This window comes from Dipteris shenzhenensis, chromosome 20 (assembly GCF_047967505.1).
Source record: "Dipteris shenzhenensis isolate YYH24624 ecotype China chromosome 20, Dip_SZ_1.0, whole genome shotgun sequence".
Lineage (NCBI taxonomy): Eukaryota > Viridiplantae > Streptophyta > Polypodiopsida > Gleicheniales > Dipteridaceae > Dipteris > Dipteris shenzhenensis.
In genome coordinates, this window is record NC_141615.1 from 47,085,935 (window position 1) to 47,104,632 (window position 18,698).

The 18,698-nt window shown below is 43.1% G+C and overlaps 1 protein-coding gene across 1 annotated transcript in view; it reads left to right on the forward strand.

The window, feature by feature from the left end:
- Nucleotides 1-8,057: 8,057 nt before the first annotated feature.
- LOC147889760 (dihydroneopterin aldolase 2-like) overlaps nucleotides 8,058-18,698 on the forward strand; it is a 43,392-nt gene continuing 32,751 nt past the window's right edge. The window contains exons 1-3 of the mRNA XM_087391516.1: nucleotides 8,058-8,165; nucleotides 8,346-8,889; nucleotides 9,343-9,508. The gene's annotated coding sequence lies outside the window, so the exon portion shown is untranslated. The remainder of the gene's footprint in view (nucleotides 8,166-8,345; nucleotides 8,890-9,342; nucleotides 9,509-18,698) is intronic.

The window sequence follows — 18,698 nt, forward strand, 5'->3', positions numbered from 1 at the left end:
AAATGTGGTAATCTTCACGACCGGAGAGAAGATCTCATCAAAGTCCACACCGTTCTCTTGCTTGAATCCTTTAGCAACCAAACGGGTCTTATACTTAGGCACATCACCACCTGTGACGTTCATCTTGTAGACCCTTTTACATGGCAATGCTTTCTTTCCATGTGGCAAAGAAACCAAGTCCCAAGTCTTATTCTTCATGAGTGAACTCATCGTTGATTGCATAGCATACTCCCACTTGTGCTAATTCTCGCCTCTATATAGCAAGAAGGCTCCCCGCACCTCGTGCATCATAGCCTCTCTATAACAAGAAGGTTCCTCGCAATCAGTGAGCATCATATAGTCTACCCCTGGAACAAATCTATTAGGTGGTCTAGATATTCTAGTTGATCTTCTCAAGGGCATTTCATCTTGTTGTCCTACCTACATATCAGTCACATTTAGCTCATCATTTCGACCAACAGATGATCTAGGAGTACCCGGTGGCACCATTTCCTGCACATTCTGTGCATGTACAACTTGTTGTCTATCAACATATGCAGGTGGATTCACATATTTAGAAAGTGATTCTCCTCATTTCCACATCCCTCATGGGTGTCTTATGCATCTTCTTCTCATTGAAGACCACATCATGGCTTCGTATGATCTTCTTTGATTTTGAATCCCAAAGATGATAGCCCATCTCTCCACTTTCACCATAACTCAAAAAGATGCATTTCTTAGACTTAGGATCTAGCTTCTTTCGAAGCTCTTTTGGCACATGTGCATATGCCTCATCCCAAATATAGTAAGAGGGCTTCTTGCCACTTCATGCCACTTTAGGATACCACCATCCAAACTCTTACTAGGTGATCTATTGATCACATGCACTGCAATCTTCGTTACCTCGGCCCAAAAACCACCAGAAAGACTTGCATTGGAAAGCATACATTGCAACCTTTCTTAAATGGTGCGGTTCATCTTTTCTGAAACTGGATTTTACTCTAGAGTACAAGGGGTCGTGAGCTCCCTCTTGATCCCATGTGTATCACATAAATGCTAAAAGTCATGAGAGGGATACTCTCCACCATTGTCAGTTCATAGGCATTTGAGTCTTCTACCTGCCTGATTTTCAACCAAAGCTAGCCATTTCTAAAATACCTAGAACACATCGCTCTTCCAAGCCATAGCATAAGCCCACACTTTCCTAGTTGCATTATTAATGAATGTCACATAGTATTCAACCCCACATAACGACCGTGTAGGCATGGGACCACATACGTCAAAATGCACCATATCAAGCTCTTTGTTTTCCCTTCTTTTATGGGCTGATTTAGTCTGGTTCCCATAGAGACAATGGCCACAAAATTCAAAGTAAGAAAAACTTAAATGCAGTAGATAAGCCAAACGGCATAAGAGTTTCATTCCATTTTGGCTCATATGGCCCAACCGGCAATGCCACAAAGAAGTACTTGGCTGCTGGGTATTGCAACAACATGATCAGACAACACCCCTAATACATGTAATGGATACTGAGTCCCACACTTGGCACCCCTGGCCAAAGGCATAGAGCCCTTTTGAATTTTCCAACTCCCAAACTAGCATCATCTAGTTGATCCCCGCTGAAATGAGACTCTTGGTCAACTTAGGCACAAGTCTCACATTTTTTAAAACAAATGCAGACCCATTTGTAATAAAACTTTATGTCACCTGCTCCCACTACGTCACATGCAAGATGCACACAACCTGTCTTTTCATTGTCATAAGTGGCGAACCCTTCCCTATGGGGAGTAACATGGAATGAAGCACTAGAATCCAAAATCCAATCCTTGGAATATGCATGATCTGAAGTGGTAAGCAACTCTGCAAGTAGATTAGACATGAAGAGAATGTCATTATCACTATCATCAGTGCCTACATTGATCTCCTTGATCTTCACTTTTCCTTTGTCCTCCCTTGGATTCTCTTCCTTTTTATTTGCACCCCAATTTGCATTCTTTTTCTTATCCTTTTTCTCTCTTTTCAGCTTGTAGCAATCCTTTTTCATGTGGTCCTTATTGCCATAATGGTAACACTCAATGTTCCATGCCCTGGATTTGCTACGAGGCTTCTCTCTTTCTTGGGACTTCCCCCTGAACTGTGATATGCCCTTTGCACATTTAAGAGTATCCTGCATGTTGCCATCCATAGACTTCTGTCTAATCTCCTCTGCCAACAAGATACCCACAACATCATCAAACTTTAGTACTCCACCAGGTGTAGAGTTATTGATAGCTGTACGGAAGGTATTCCATGAGGATGGTAATGAACACAAGAGGAATATTGCCTTAATCTCTGCATCAAAATTTAGCTTCTGAGCTTGAAGCTAGTTGAAAATACTCTTGATGCGATTGGGTTATTTCATTAAACCTGCTCAACGCCTACTGATCTGAAGGGCCGTGCCGTGCCTTATTGTATTCTCTTATTGTTTAAGAGTAATTCATCGTGACAATGATCCGGTGCAATACATACTCTTCCTATTATTGTTTGAGCAATTTCAGCAAAGATTCGCGACAACAAAAGCATTCAAGCATAACCAGTAGAAGAGCAAGAATCCAAACGTAAGCTGCAGAAGAGCCGAATCGCTATGTGTTGAAACAAATAGCTAGAGGCTATGGCTCTTACGTCTGAGTATTCCAGTGGTTTTGGAAGGCTCTAAAACGCATCACTACGAGATCGAGTGTACTGTTTGTCAAGATTTGGAGTGTGGAGCTCTCTGCACGAATCTGCGACGTCGACCACGGTCCTCTGCAAGTTTTTTCTCAAAGGTGAGCCATATGAGCACCTTGTCACAACCTTAAAGCATCTCCCTGACCTTAATTTGGAAAGCATTATTAGTGCTTTACTTGATGAAGAGTGCTACATCAAGACAAAGAAAGGAGAGGGAGTGTCTACATCAAATCAAGGGGAGGCCCTATCCATGGGTCATGGCAAGAAAAAAAAGTGCTTTCTGAATGTTATTGTGGAGGTCCAAGATCCAACCACTACTTTGCATCAAGTATGTATTGTATACTATAGTCATCAGTGCACTCTAGAACCTTGAGGTACCTTAAGTTGCTCTATGGCTAAACTTGATAATGTCCATTGCATTGATGCATTTATGTGCTCATGCCAAGGAATGATTTGCAAATCTAATATGGTGGTGATAACTAAATCCAAGTGTGCATAAGTGAGCCGACGAACATCTTGATGTGATTAATTTGTTGATCACAATTGATGGTTAAGCACATGATATGCTCCAAGTGAAGGAGAAAGCATCAGTGATGGATGCTAGAATGGCATCACTTTAGGAACTAGATGCACAAAGACATGTATCTTCATATGCTGGTGGAGATGTGAGCCTTATAGTGAGGACTTACCTAGAAATCTACATTGTCAATGCTGAACTCTTTCTATGTATTTTCACCTCATTTGTGTTAGTGGATGAGTTACATCCATGCATGAATGTGATGGTTGTACATCACAATAATCCGTCTATGCTAAGACAGATGGAAGAGCCTCATGTTGAGGGCCTCCCTGGCATACAAATTTGTGGTAAATCTGTCACCTTTTTTCTCAAGACCTATGAGGTCTGAATCGATGTTATAAAGTAGTACGTACCCTCTGGCAACAAAATGTCAAAGTATCTTCTCTTTCCACTCATGGTTGTCATCTAGAGTCATGACTAGAATATTGTCACTATGATATGATTGAGAATAGCTCCACCTTGGAGACTCTCTAATGCTCATTACCCATGTGCCATACTTGAGTTGCTTATAGAGCAAGTGGGAGACAACGTCAAAAACTAACACTCTTTTGGGTTTTAAGACCTTGCTACTCTTAAGTAGATCTCTTTTGATGTCTTTAGTTTGTTAGTACACCTTTAATCATCCTATCTATTTTGCAGTTTAATTGGTTAGATGCTAGTGACATGTAAACCTATATTCACATTATATGATAGCCTACTAGTTGTTTATGGTGGCTAGCTTATTGTTGAGTTTAAGTCTTGAAACGTTCATGGTGCAATAATCTCTCACAGCACACATAAGATCAAAATTGAGCTTGCCTTCCATATTAAGCTCACACTCTTCTTGCATCCTATTTGTATGAATGAAAGTGTTTTGCTGAAAGTAGTTTTGCAACACTTTTCTATTATTTACTTGAAAAACTACAAGCTAAAGCTATTAAGCTATCATCTACTGGAAAACTCTCATATGAAGCTATGTTTAGTAGAAAAAACTAGAAAAATCTATCATCTACTAGAAAGCTATCCTTTGAAGCAAAGTTTACTATAAAAATTGTCATCTAAAATATAAATGAGTTTTCATATGAAATATCCAACAAATTTTGATGCCATTTGGAATCACTATTATTTCAACAAATTTTGATGCCATTTGAATCACTATTTCAACTCTCAAAATCTACATTCTTGGAAAAAAGTACAGCTCTTGAACTATGACTTCAAAATGTTGAAAACTATGGTTGTACTGCATTTGTTGTATGTGCTAAAGCAGGGATTAAGAATTTTTTGTGTGCCTCTATGTGTGTGTGTGTGCGCGCGTGAGCGTGTGTGCGCATGCATGCATGAGAGAGAGAGAGAGAGAGAGAGAGAGAGAGAGAGAGAGAGAGAGCAACACGTATATGAGACTAAAAGAGACTGATACAAGGGGTTGGAGCCACTAAGCAGGTATCAAATCCCATGGTGAATATGAAAGAAAAAACCCATAATGATGATCATAATGGCATTGATATGAACTCTCCAAGCTCATGGAGAGGATAGGAGCTAGATGGGGCATAAACACTGAGAGGGGGTCATCACTCTATGAGATTGTTGTTATGGCATAAAGCCTGTGATGGAACATTGATGGCTATCAATGTGTGTGGCCCACTATGGTCTCCTATCTATAGCCATGCAACAAACAAGTGCCACTGTCACTCCTAGTCTGGCATATCTCTAGCTCAAGTCCTTGCACACAACTGCTATCTCTGTGAGTCGTGCATAGCCATGGATTTTATTTTTGATCTGCCGAGGACACCTACAAGTAATGATGGAATATGGACGATCATTGATCGCTTCAAATATACTTAAGAAAGTTTCCAACAATATAGTATTACCCATATTATTGTTGAGATACATACTTATCCATGTCTATAAAAAATACCCTTTTTTTTTGCTATAATGCAATTTCTTTTAAATCCATCTGACCATAAGTCCTTTATCCTACTTGTTTCTCTAATGTTAGGTTAAATTCTTTATTAGCATCGCCTCCTCATAGGAAGTGTTATAATGGAGGATTGAAACTCCTTTCATGGATTTCCACGTGGAATTTTCAAAAAAAAGTTAATTGAGTTGTGTGTTTCGAATTGCCATTTTTGGAGATCATCCTTTTACCTTTAAGACTAAAGTGCCTTTGAATAACCCAATGTCGAAAAAAATCATTTGCTTTCTTTTGGACCAACAACAGTTAGTCTACCACTATGCTACGAGGCAGTGACCATGTGCACTTGTACACTCTTGTTGCTATCTTCCCTCTCTTAACCACCATCACGTGCACATCACACCTATGCATTCAGGCCTCCATGGGAAATCTTATTCCTAGAATCTCAGTGCTTGATTATCACATTAGCAGGCCACAAGAAGGGTGGGCTGCTCATGCAATTCTCCTATGATGGTAAGAGAAGCTTGTGTAACATGGACTTTCTACTAACAAAAATTTTATGATGAAATGAGTTTCTACAAAGCGTTGCTAGGTGATGCATTTCCTTCTCCATAGAGCTCCCATAGTCCATTGCCCTTGGCATTTTCTTGTTTCGCAACAAGCAATGGTACCTTGACAAGAACATCATCTGCAGGTTCATTGTTTGTAAGCACATTCTTTAGAGCTTTGAATTGAGGAACTTGAGCCAGTCAAGTTCAACACCAGAGACCCCTCATCTACCATTTTGGTGATAGTTGTATCATGTTGTTCCAGTAGAGCAGTGGCCCGATGCTGTGTGTCTCTCCTGATCATGAGAAGTGCTTCTCCTTTTGTATTCGCATGAGAATTGTTCTTACTCTTAGGGCCTTAGGACATGGATGGGGCTAGCATGCGTAGGATGGGAGTATTTTTGTCATCATTACTCCCATCCTTGTCCAAGTGGTCTAGGATCGATTTAGAATGGGAGTAGCCACTTTTTCACCCATCTTGGACCATGGCCTCTAGACCTTAGCAACCAGAATGGGCTCCCCTTTTTTAGGGATTCAAAAACATGAAAGGATGACATGTGTCCCTGGTCCCACCTCCTAAACAATTGAAATGATGCCATGTGTCCTCTTCCTCCTAAACCCATCCCCAGCTCTTTTTTTGTTACCACATGGTGGGATGGGAATAGGATATAAATATGCATGGGACCACCTAGGACCACATTTTCCCATTCCCATCCTATTTCTTCCCATGTGCTAAGCCCCTTAGTAGCATAAATCAATTTGTTATCACCAATAGCTTCGAAATAGGCCGCTTTGCACTTTATCATGGTGGTAGTACTCCCTCGGCATCACTAACTCCCAACTCCTCGAGACAATACCTGCAAAATTTACCACAGCAGAGTTGATGCATCTTTGGAACTACTCTCTCCACTACTAGTTCACAAGGTGTGGAGTGAAGTTCCAAGCTTGAGTTAGAACTAGATGTGTGGCACACATAGTATGGGCGGGGAGGCGGCACACTTCCTTCCCCAAAGAATTATAATATGAGGAAATGGGCCCTTCCTTGGACGCCGAGAATATAAACGCCAAGAATGTAAACGCTGAGAGTATAAACGTCAAGAATATAAGCACCAAGAATAGGTATCGTGAATGGATAAGATATTGGGACATTACTTGAATGCCAATGGTCGTATTAGCAACTTGACAAATTAATAAATTGCATGCACTAGTTGCCACACCTAAAATCATACAAACCATTATCGTCATTTAAATAAAGAAGAAAACAATACATAACGAACAAGTTGGCGATACAGTACCTTTAGTTTCTTAGAAGAAAAGCAACGAGAGAGTAAAGAAGAAAAGCTATTGAATTTGATTTAAAATTACATAAAATCAATGAGAGAGTAAAGAAGAAACACCTCTCTTTGACAATAGCTTGACAATAAGGATAAGCTTAATGGGATGATAGAAGGAAATGTCTTGCTCATTGTGTTGTGAACACATCTCCTTCAGTATGTATGATGATCTAAAAGAAGGAAAGGTTTGGTGGACACTTACTTTTAGTGAAGTGTTGACAGCAGCGAGGGATGGTGCCAAAGATAGGATTTTGGTAGGAATACATCGAGTGTGAGGCCGCAGGATCCTGCTCCTGTGCAGTGAGCAGGGTTGTGCTAGGAGGAGTTAAGAGCCTACACTCTACAAGTGATGGGCTGTTAGCGTAGAAAGTTGGGAGCTAAAGAAAAGAGAGACGTCCGATAGAGCAACAAAAGTGATGAACAAATCGACATGTGGAAGAACCACTAGGGAATGAGAAATTTGGGAGGAATATTAAAGCTTACCAATCACAATGAGCAAGAGAGAGCTGAAACGGAGGTCAGCAACTTGCTTCTCTGAATGGCAAGAGCTTAAATACATTTCTAATCTCAAAACACCCCTGAGCTTTTGGAGCTCTCAAAGTGAGAGAGAGCTTTGAAGTCCATACCAATGAGACTCAAGCTACGTTGGCAAAGCCTCCTCTTATTTTCTTTCGCTCAATCACCTTGATATGTGAGCAATCAATGCTTCCATCATTCCCATGCTTTTCTGAGTGGCCTCACAGGTGTAGGTTGCTGGTGGTTACTTAGCCAGCTTTCAAGTTATCTTGCTCTAAGCACTTCTATGCTTTTCTCCACTTATCTATGCTTTTCACAACTTTAGATTTGCATGAAATCAATCCTTATCTATGCTTTTTACTTCACACCGTCAGATAAAAAACCCAAACTTCCCCTGGCATAAAACAAGAAAGCATGCAAACCAGACTATGGCTCAACCCAACCCATAGTCCAAACCCACTACCCACCCATATCCCTTGTCCTATCGCTTACACCTATCTCCCTTGAAGTACAGAACTCACGGAACTACAAAGTGGTTTCATCATTGCAGGCGTGGGTTTGCGGAAACTTGAGGCACTGGGACTCGACTCAGACGCTTGGAGATAGTTTCTTTTGTGAGTTCACACTTCATTGTGAACCCCAATTTCAGCTCGTCGTTTGCTTGAATACGACGTTGTTTGCGTGTGAGAAATTGGAATTCCATTGTGCATCGTGCTGCTCTCGGTTGTTAAACGTTTTGGTAAGCAAAGCCACTGTGAAACGTTTTGGTAAGCAGAGCCTTATTGATCTTGCAGGCCAACAATTCCGCTCATTTCAATTAATTATCAATCGACGGCAGGGACTCTCACACACTTCTTACAGAATCATATTGTAACAACTACGTCAGGACTAAAGCAGACACTTGACAAGAGAGAGAGAGAGAGATTGAAGACAAAGGAAGATCAAGGCGTCCCAATTCGAATGCCTTGGCTCATGCATTCATGTTCATTTTATCAGCCCATTACAAGACCGTTTCAGGTCACAACAACAAGGGCGCAGGGGCGTGGGCGCGGAGCCAGGGGGGAGAAAGCCACTAACCACTATGGCCTTGCTTTTGTAAAGTTTTAAAAAAAGTTTAAAAACTTTAAAAAATATATTCCAAGATATACAAAAGCAAGGCCATAGTGGTTTTGCCACCTTGTTGTTATTATAGATTGCACACTACTGGATGATAACTTCCTGTGGCCATCCACCTTGCGGGGGACACAGATGAGATGAGCTGGGCCGATCTTCCTAACTCCACTCAGTTGTTGCTGCTTCAGTTCTCTACATCCCTCGCCGTGCACAGTGAAGCTTGCTGTGAGTTGTTTAGCAAACCTTTTTCAGCGCTGCTCCCTCTATTCGAAGTTCACACAATAGGATAGTCCGAGATTTTCAGTCGTAACACGGATTTCTTCGTGCTGGCAATAATAAGCATTGAGTAGCTGTCGATGCATTTCTTCCTTGCATAAGGAGAGAGAGAGTTTGCGTCGGCACGTTTGTACGCCAACCTTATTGGTACCAGAACGCAGATGATTGGCATTTGCCTAATGATTCGTTAATTAGAGGGTGCTTGGAATCGGCGGGTTGTGTGATTCACAAAGTTACCCTATCGACTTATGTCAGCATAACGCAATTGTAATGAGAGAAAGATAAAATCATCATTTGATGTACAGTTGGAGGGTATTATTTGTGCTGCTATTAACTGGCAGCTTGAATACATTTGCAATTCAACAGTATCTAAGCCTCAATTGATTTCTTTCAACTTGGCAGGAGTCTTCATGGTGATAAAAAGGCATAGTTTGGTTTTATAGGCATCTGCATCTCGTACTTAACGATACTTTGGATCACCAATTCGAAGCTGGACATATAAGGCTTTCAGTAACAACTAGTGGACAGGTAGGAGGAAATCGTTGTGTATCACAGCAAAACATCTTTGGTAGGTTTATGTCAACTAGAGGGGCTATATTTTTTATAGCAGTTTGCTTATAATCTGTCTTATGCATCTGGTGGAGAAGCCTGGAGTAGTTGGAAACCCTGTTGAGGAAGCTAAATCAAGAACGCCATGACTAGAAGTTCCAGTCAGGCTATTGTTTTCCACGTTTCTAATTGTTCCAGTTGTTTCTATTTCGCTTTGTGATTACCTATCAAGTAAACGTTAAGCTCCTTTCCATATAGTTATACGGTGACATGGATTTTTTTCCCGATATTGAGAAGAATGTTCCTGCCAATTGTCGCAGTCACTCATCTTGTAAGCTCTTGTTTATTATTCTTGAAGGTGCTTGGGCCAAGACATCCATGTAATCTCGCTAGCCTGGCCCCAGAGATTCTGGTATGAATTTGCCACTCTAGTAAGCCTTATGCGTTATCTTTGAAGTTCCTTGAGATGAGCACAACCATCCAATTGTCAAGGATACAACCGTAGTTCAGTTATCCAATTGTTGAGGGTACAAGATTATTGCAGGCTTTCTTGGACACTCCTAAATTATAGGGCTGGAAGCATGCAAAAGACTGTGTAGTGAACAAGCGAAGTGTGGTGGGTTTGGGCATGGAGGACATGTTTGGCGGCGTCTACATCAGAACATCATAGATTGAACGCGCATAAGTGTGCCAAACCCCTGGATCTGCGATGGAATAGGCAGCTTCGCCTCAGACAAAAGCCCCCATCCAATGGTAGGGTCCCCCCCTCAGAATGACGGATCACCTTCTCCATCCTGAGCGTGATGCAAGACATTCTACTCCAAGTCAGGGATCATATGCGAAAAGCGCAAGAGCGGTATCAACGGTCTGCCAACAAACATAGACGTCACCTGGAATTTGACACTGGTGACATGGTGCTATTATTTGTAGCCCCACATCGCTATAAGACGGTTAAGTCTGTGTTTCCTAAGTTGCGACCAAGATACTATGGACCTTTCTGGATCGTCAAGAAAAATTCACCTTTAAGTTACAAATTGGAATTACCACCATCATGGGGTAAAATCCATCCGACATTTCATATTTCTTGGCTTAAGACGTACATTCCAGGCGATGAAGTAGTTCCTCCTGCAGGTGATTATGTCCCAGAAATCGAAGACGATTATGTTGTCCTTATTCCTGAGCGTATTCTGGACCATCGACAGCGAGAGACTCGACATCGACTTATCACAGAATTCCTTGTTCTTTGGCGAGATTTGGACGACTCCGACGCTACTTGGCAATCTGATGAAGACTTACAACAGTACCCTGACATTTTACAGCAGTATTTTCAGAATTTATTGTAAGAAATCCTAGATTTACTATATTTAGAAATGTGCTAAGGAACAGAAAGGAGACTGAAATAGCAGAGAACAAGGAATAATTGTATTGCTTGAGTGTCTGTAGTGTAGCTGTAGTGTCTGTAGTGTGTCATCCATACAATTGGGCCTCTCTTATATAGAGAGAGAAGAGTCACACATGAAAAGGTGTGTACTCCAAAGTGTATGTGCATGAAGAGGTGTGTATCCCTTGTGAAGGGTGTGACTCTTGATGAGAGGGTACATTACAATAGGAGTGTCTCTTCCATAGAATGTCTCTTGTGAAGGGTTGTGCCTCATAGAAAGTGTCCCGTCGAAAGGGCATACCCTTCCACAAGTGTCCATTCATCAAACCATCCATAAGTCTAGATATAGAGAAAGGAATACGTCACAGATCGTGACATCCCCTCCCACTCAAAATAAGACCCTGGTGGAGATAATGAACTGATGCAGAAAATATCACGGTAAATTCTGAAAATACTGCTGTAAAATGTCAGGGTACTGCTATAAGTCTTCATTAGATTGCCAAGTAGCGTCGGAGTCATCCAGATCTCGCCAAAGAACAAGGAATTCTGTGATAAGTCGATGTCGAGTCTCTCGCTGTCGATGGTCCAGAATACGCTCAGGAATAAGGAGAACATAATCGTCTTCGATTTCTGGGACATAATCACCTGCAGGAGGAACTGCTTCATCGCTTGGAATGTACATCTTTAGCCAAGAAATATGAAATGTCGGATGGATTTTACCCCATGATGGTGGTAATTCCAATTTGTAACTTAAAGGTGAATTTTTCTTGACGATCCGGAAAGGTCCATAGTATCTTGGTCGCAACTTAGGAAACATAGACTTAACCGTCTTATAGCGATGTGGGGCTACAAATAATAGCACCATGTCACCAGTGTCGAATTCCAGGTGACGTCTATGTTTGTTGGCAGACCGTTGATACCGCTCTTGCGCTTTTCGCATATGATCCCTGACTTGGAGTAGAATGTCTTGCATTTCTTGAACCAGTTGATCAGCTAGGGCCACTCGATGTTGAAGTACAAAATTCGTTGGTACAATCGGAGTGTGTCCATAAGCTGCTTGGAATGGAGTCATACTGATGGCACTATGGAAAGAGTTATTATAAGCAAACTCAAGGAGTGGTAGATACTCTTCCCAAGCTGCTTGGCGTGACTGAATATAATGTTGAAATATTTCTTCCAGAACTTGGTTGCCTCTTTCAGTCTGGCCATCTGATTCTGGGTGGTAGGCTGAACTGAACAGTAGAGTTGTTCCCAAAGATTCGTATAGTGAAATCCAAAAGTGACTGGTAAACTTAGGATCTCTGTCGGATATGATATTCTTGGGCAATCCATGGTGTTGGAAGATGTGTTGTATGAAGAGTTTGGCTATGTCCGGAGCCTGTGCACTGCTTTTGCAAGCAACAAAGTGTGCCATTTTGGACAATCGATCAACAATTACCATAATCTGAGTATTACCTTGGGAGGATCGTGGTAGTGTTGTAATGAAATCCATGGAAATACTTTCCCACCTTTCAGTTGGAACTGGAAGAGACTGAAGAAGTCCTACTGGAAGTCGTCAGCTTGCTTTCATTTGTTGACAAGATAAGCAAGATGTAACCATTTTGATGACGTCACTTTTCATCTGAGGCCAGTAGTATGTTGCACTGAGTAACCTATAAGTCTTGTTGATGCCTGGATGGGCAGCATAAGGAAGTACATGATGCTCTTTTAACAAAAGACGTCGAACATCCTTGTCATGTGGTACACAGACGCGATCTTGATAATACAGAAGGTCGTCCATATAAGAATAGGATGAGAAAATCTTCTGTTCGGAAGTCGAAGATTGATCTTTTGAAAGAACTTATACTGCTGTGCCAAAGTCTTTATCATTGAAATACTTTCCTTTGAATGAATTCGGAACATCCACAGATAATGTAGAGATTACCATAGCTGATGCTAGAGTTAACCTGCTGAGAGCATCTGCAACTACATTGCGTAGTCCTGGAATGTACTCAATGGTCATGTGAAAGTTGGCCAGAAACTCAACCCAGCGTGCTTGTCGAGCGTTCATGACTGGCTGAGTACAGATATACTTTAAAGAGTGATGGTCTGTCTTGACCACAGAGTCGGCTCCCATGAGATAATGGTTCCAAGAGCGATAAGCATGTACAACGGCAAGAAACTCCTTATCATAAACTGGGTATCGGGTTTGGATATCAGAATGTTTATGGCTGTCAAAAGCAATAACTCTGCCTTCTTGCATCAAGACTGCTCCTGTAGTGATGTCGAAAGCATCGGTCATGACCTCAAATGGAAGGTTTGGGTCAACAATAGCCATAATTGGTGTGGTAGTGAGTGCTTGCTTGAGTTGTTCGAAACTATACTTTGTTTCGGGAAGCCACTGAAAAACTACTGTGCTTTTCAATAATTCGGACATAGGAGCTGCGATTTCGGAAAATTGATAGACCTTTGTATGGTAGAAGTTTGCCAATCCGAGAAAAGAGCGGACATCATGAACATTCTTAGGAGTAGGCCAGTTTTGGATTACCTCGACCTTCTTGGGATCCACAGAGATGCCTTGAGCTGAAATAACATGTCCCAAATGTTCGAGTTGGGTCTTGAAGAACTCACTCTTCTCAATGTTGATGTAGAGAGAATTTGCGCAGAGAACTTCAAAAACTTGGTGAAGATGTTGTTTGTGCTCATGTAGGGATCTGCTGAAAACGAGGATGTCATCGAGGTAAACGATGACGAACTTATCGAGGAAAGGCCTGAAGATGTCGTTCATTAGTGTCATGAATGTGGCCGGGGCATTGTTTAACCCAAAAGGCATGACCAAACATTCATAGTGTCCATACTTTGTTCGAAAAGCTGTCTTGTACTCATCGCCTTCTCGTATGCGAATTTGATGATAACCTGAACGAAGATCAATCTTTGAGAATTGTGTTGCGTGTAGAAGTTGATCGAAGAGGTCATCGATGCGAGGCAATGGATACTTGTTTTTGATAGTGAGCTTGTTGAGGGCTCGGTAGTCGATGCAGAGGCGCACTAAATTATTCTTTTTTTCCACAAGTAGTTCAGGTGATCCGAAAGGGTGCAAATGGGCTGAATGTGACCTTTGTCGAGTAGTTTGGTCACCTGTCTTTGGATTTCTTCATTTTGAGTGTAAGAAACCCGATAAGGAGGTTTCGACGGTGGATTACTGCCGGGAATAAGTTCGATTGGGTGATCCACTGGTCGTCGAGGTGGTAACTGCTTTGGCAATTCTTGTGGAAAAATATCCAGGTAGGGCTGGAAAAAAGGTTGGTTGAGGTATTCAGGAGGATCCTTTGTTGGTGTCTCCTCTACTGCCGTAACCAACAGAAGTGAAGTCTTCACTTGACGTTTACGAACCCACTTCTTTACTTGTAGGACAGAGGCAACTGGGGTTGAAGGAGAGTCCCTAGAACCAGTTAGCTCAATAAGTTTTCCCTGGTGGACAAACTGGATAGTATGGCTGCGAAAACTGATTGATGGATCATAGTCGTAGAGCCACAGTTGTCCAAGTATGACATCGTACCGAGAAAGAGGCATGATGTCAAAGTTCAACTTGTCCGTATAGTGTTGGATGCGAAAAGACAAGTTTTTGATTCTGGTGTTGCACAAGAAGGTAGTTTTATTTGCGAGTTCAATCTGATAGTCCATGAGACTAGGACTGGTAGTCAATCGAAGTTTGTTGACCATAGAACTAGCTAGGAAGTTATGAGAGCAGCCACTGTCGATGAGGATAGTGATCGTTGTTCCACGAATCGATCCTTGAACACAAAGTACTTGAGTGGCCAGGGAAGGTTCGGGGTTGCTGGCAAGGCTCAGGTGGATGGTATTTGCCATTCGAACAGCTTTTCCTTTCTTGTCTTGTGCTGGGGTAGCATCTTCTGTTTGGGAAGTGCTAGGTTCCATATTGGAATTTTGCTTTGGTCGCTTGGGACAATCAAACCATCTATGGTCGCCTGTACAGATGGTACAAAGTCCTTTTGTGCTAGAGTTGTTCTTCTTGTCAGTGGCCGCACCTTTATGTTGGGGATGACGGTAATCACTTTGTGAAGAAGAAGAGGCGCGATCCTTGGAGGGGTGCTTCTGTTGGAATCTAGCATATGATTTCTGAGACTTGTGGGGATCTTGAGACTGTCGCTGACCTTGATTACCCGAGTTTTTTCTAAACCTGGGGTTATCTTAAGGGCGAGCACCTTTGGCCATAGTAGAGTTTAGTGTTCGATTAGCACTCTGCTTCCTTGTGTTTTGGAAATCTGTAATGCGCTCTACGTAAGCAATAGCGCCAGCTGTGGTGGTGATGTTTGCTTTAAGGACATCAATGCGTAACGAGGGATTTAGGCCTGAGATGAAAGCATGAAGGCGATCATCCTCAGTTAACCCATCAATCTCCAGCACCAATGTGGTAAACTGAGAGATGTAGGAAGACAGGGAGCCTGTTTGCTCCAACTGTCGGAGTTTTGAATGTGCTTGGAAGTCCGCATTGGCAGGTATGAACTGCTTACGGAGCACGTGTTCAAAACGTTCCCATGTTAACACACTTTTGTCGTCCTTTAAGCGTCTTTGCCACCATAGAAAAGCTGTATCCTTAAGGAGGGAGGGTGCCAAGGTAATCTTTTTGCCTTCAGAGAGGTCAACAGTATAAAAGTACATGCGCAATTTTGCGAGCCATTGGTCAACTGTTTGGCGATTTCGTTGACTAGTGTAGGCTTCCGGAAGTTTAATGTCAAGTCTTTTAGTTTTGGAAGCTTGGAGTAAACGGTAGAGGGCACGGAGTTCAGTGTTTTCTACCTCTGGTGGGAATGAGTCCACATAGTCGTCTAGTTGTGTCACGTCATCCTCTGTATGTGTGGTACTATGAGAATCTTGGAGTTGTTGGACTTTCTAAACCAAGTCGGAGATGCTGTCCTAAAGCTGGGAAATTTGAAGTTGCAGTAGTGTTTCACCTTGTACGTTGACTTCAGGGGTCTTTTTTGGACTTGAGTCGCTTATTTTTCGGAGAGGCTGCACGCGAGCGTTGCGACATATCTGAGGTCCCCGTGAGAAAAGCATGAACCTGCGCTCTAGTTTGTACCATTCCTGGAAGAAGATTCGGGCTGCTCCCTGAGGTTGCTCATGTTGGAGGGGGCAGGCGAGGTAGGATGGAACCACCCGTGGAAATCTGGTAAAGGAGGTCCTGTCTGAGGTAACACTGGTGATGCCGAAATGGGTGTTACTGCTCGTGAGAGTACAGGAGTAGGTTGCAGAGTCCACGGATCTGAGAAGGGATAGGGAGCTGCTGTCGGAAGTGGAGGATATCCAGGAGAAGGAGTGCCTTGAGAGTGTAAATACTGTCTTGGGGAAGGTACAACCTGTATAGGAGGATATCTGGGAGCTGAAGGAGGTGGAGAGTACCCTGGAGATGCTGAAGCTGAGGGTAAAAATCTCTCCAAAGATGGACAGCAAACTCGTGAGGAATATCGGGTTCTGGGTATCTTCGTGTCTCATGGAACACAACCTGGACTGTGCTGAGGAAGTAAGGTAATTGAGGTGCCTCACGCAGAAGGTATAGGATGTGGTCTAGATCACTAGGAGGGCACGTGACACAGAAGACCCACGATGCAATAGCTCCGAAATGGGCTGGTCGTGCAATCTGAACACGATATTGTGTGGTAGATGATGCTTGAGGTGTTCTTGAAGGGACGGGTGAATTACCAGGGGTTTCCATGCTTTAAGGAAGCGTCTTTCATTTGCTGTAATTTGATAATGACAAGAGAATCCTTAGAAGTAGACTGGAAAGAATCCACCTGGCATTGATTTAATCTGCCAATTTGTTGCGTAGAAAAGGCCTGCAGATTTCTGTCCGGAGGTCCATGTTGCAATGGGTGGCGAGGAGCAGATCTGGGCCTGGCTGGTCCGGAACAGCAACAGCGCGCGTTTAACAGGCAGTCTGGATCGCGGTAAAGGGGCTGTACTGCTGCTGATCTGGCAGGTAAGATGGCGAAAAAGAGGGGGCAGACTGCGTATGGCAAAACAGGCTGCTGGTATCCAATTCTAGATCGCGATAGGGGGTGGCGAACCAGGCTGCGGGCTTCCAAGGGCTGTTTAGCGGCAGCAATGGCAGGGCCTGGCAGGTAACCAGGGCAGCAAACTGGCGAGGGCAGGGCAGCAAACCGGCGAGGGGCAGGGGCTGCTTATGGCGAGGGGGCAAGGCAGCAAACCGGCGAGGGGCAGGTGCTGCATATGGCAAGGGGGCAGGGCAGCAAACTGGCGAGGGCAGGAGGGCTGCGTAGGGAGGCGAGCCTGCTCGACGAAGTCTGTACGGGCGTCAAAAGGTATGTCCCTTTTTTTCGTTTGTGGCTGCCTATGTTGGGTGGTTGCCCAAAAAATTAAAGGGTGGGTTTATTTGACCCTTGGGTAGTCTAGGGTTAGACCTAAGGTATGGGGCTGGGTTTTTTTTTTAAATAAACCCCTCTAGGTACCCTTTTTATAAGGTGCTTGGTTCCAAAAGGTGTGCCTATTCGAAGGGTGTGACCCTTGGAATAGGTGTACCTTTTCATGAAGGGGTGTGACCCTGTTTTTAAAAGGGGTGTCCCCACATGAAGAGGTGTGTCCTTTTTTCCACGATGGGGTGTGTCCCTTGGGTGAGGAGTCAAAACTCTTCATCAAAAGGTGTGTCCGATGGTGGAAAAGGTGCGTCCTTTGGTTTTGGGACAGCCCAAGCACATGAAAAGACACGATTTTTGTCGTGTCCATTCACATCAACTCATGATGTGTGGGAGATGGAGAGGCCATTGATGACTTTAGGCAGGGTTGGCGCTAAAAATTTTTACGCTCATTCTCTCCATCTCTTCCATGCACAATGTGCACGGATATCCTTCTAGCGGAAAGAGATGTATCAGATAGGCGCTAGAAGGTGGGGGGCATTTCCTACAGGCAGGAGCGAAATTTGCTCTGATACCACTGTAAGAAATCCTAGATTTACTATATTTAGAAATGTGCTAAGGAACAGAAAGGAGACTGAAATAGCAGAGAACAAGGAATAATTGTATTGCTTGAGTGTCTGTAGTGTGTCATCCATACAATTGGGCCTCTCTTATATAGAGTGAAGAGTCACACATGAAAAGGTGTGTACTCCAAAGTGTATGTGCATGAAGAGGTGTGTACCCCTTGTGAAGGGTGTGACCCTTGATGAGAGGGTACATTACAATAGGAGTGTCTCTTCCATAGAATGTCTCTTGTGAAGGGTTGTGCCTCATAGGAAGTGTCCCGTCGAAAGGGCATACCCTTCCACAAGTGTCCATTCATCAAACCATCCATAAGTCTAGATATAGAGAAAGAAATACGTAACAGATCGTGACACGTGACGTATGCTCGCCTCTTACGACATGTCAAACATCGTAAAATCCACAGTGTCTCATGTGTCCTAAGATGGCCCAAGGCTCACTAAGGTGAGATCTCATATCTTTGCACTCGTCATCATAACAAGAATTCTGAGACATTGTCCCAACTGGGTAATGTGCTGCTGATCAGGTCGTGGGGAAGGATCTAGCCGCAACATCATGTACCACTGAGACAAGGATATCCGAAGCACGGGTGAGGTCCGCACCATCTCCAAGTAGATATGGGAGTTCACGAGCTAAATGGCTCACATAGACTGGATCAAGAGCACGCTTGAGTGGCCTTAGGTGTGATTTGAAGAGAATAGCTACACCTCCAAAAAGAAAGAAAGAGTCATATTAATGTCCGTGAGAGGCCTCATGGGCCTATGGGACAAATGCTAGATGTCAAGAAGACTTACAACACTAGAGTCGAGGAGTGCACATGGCATCTCAGCTCG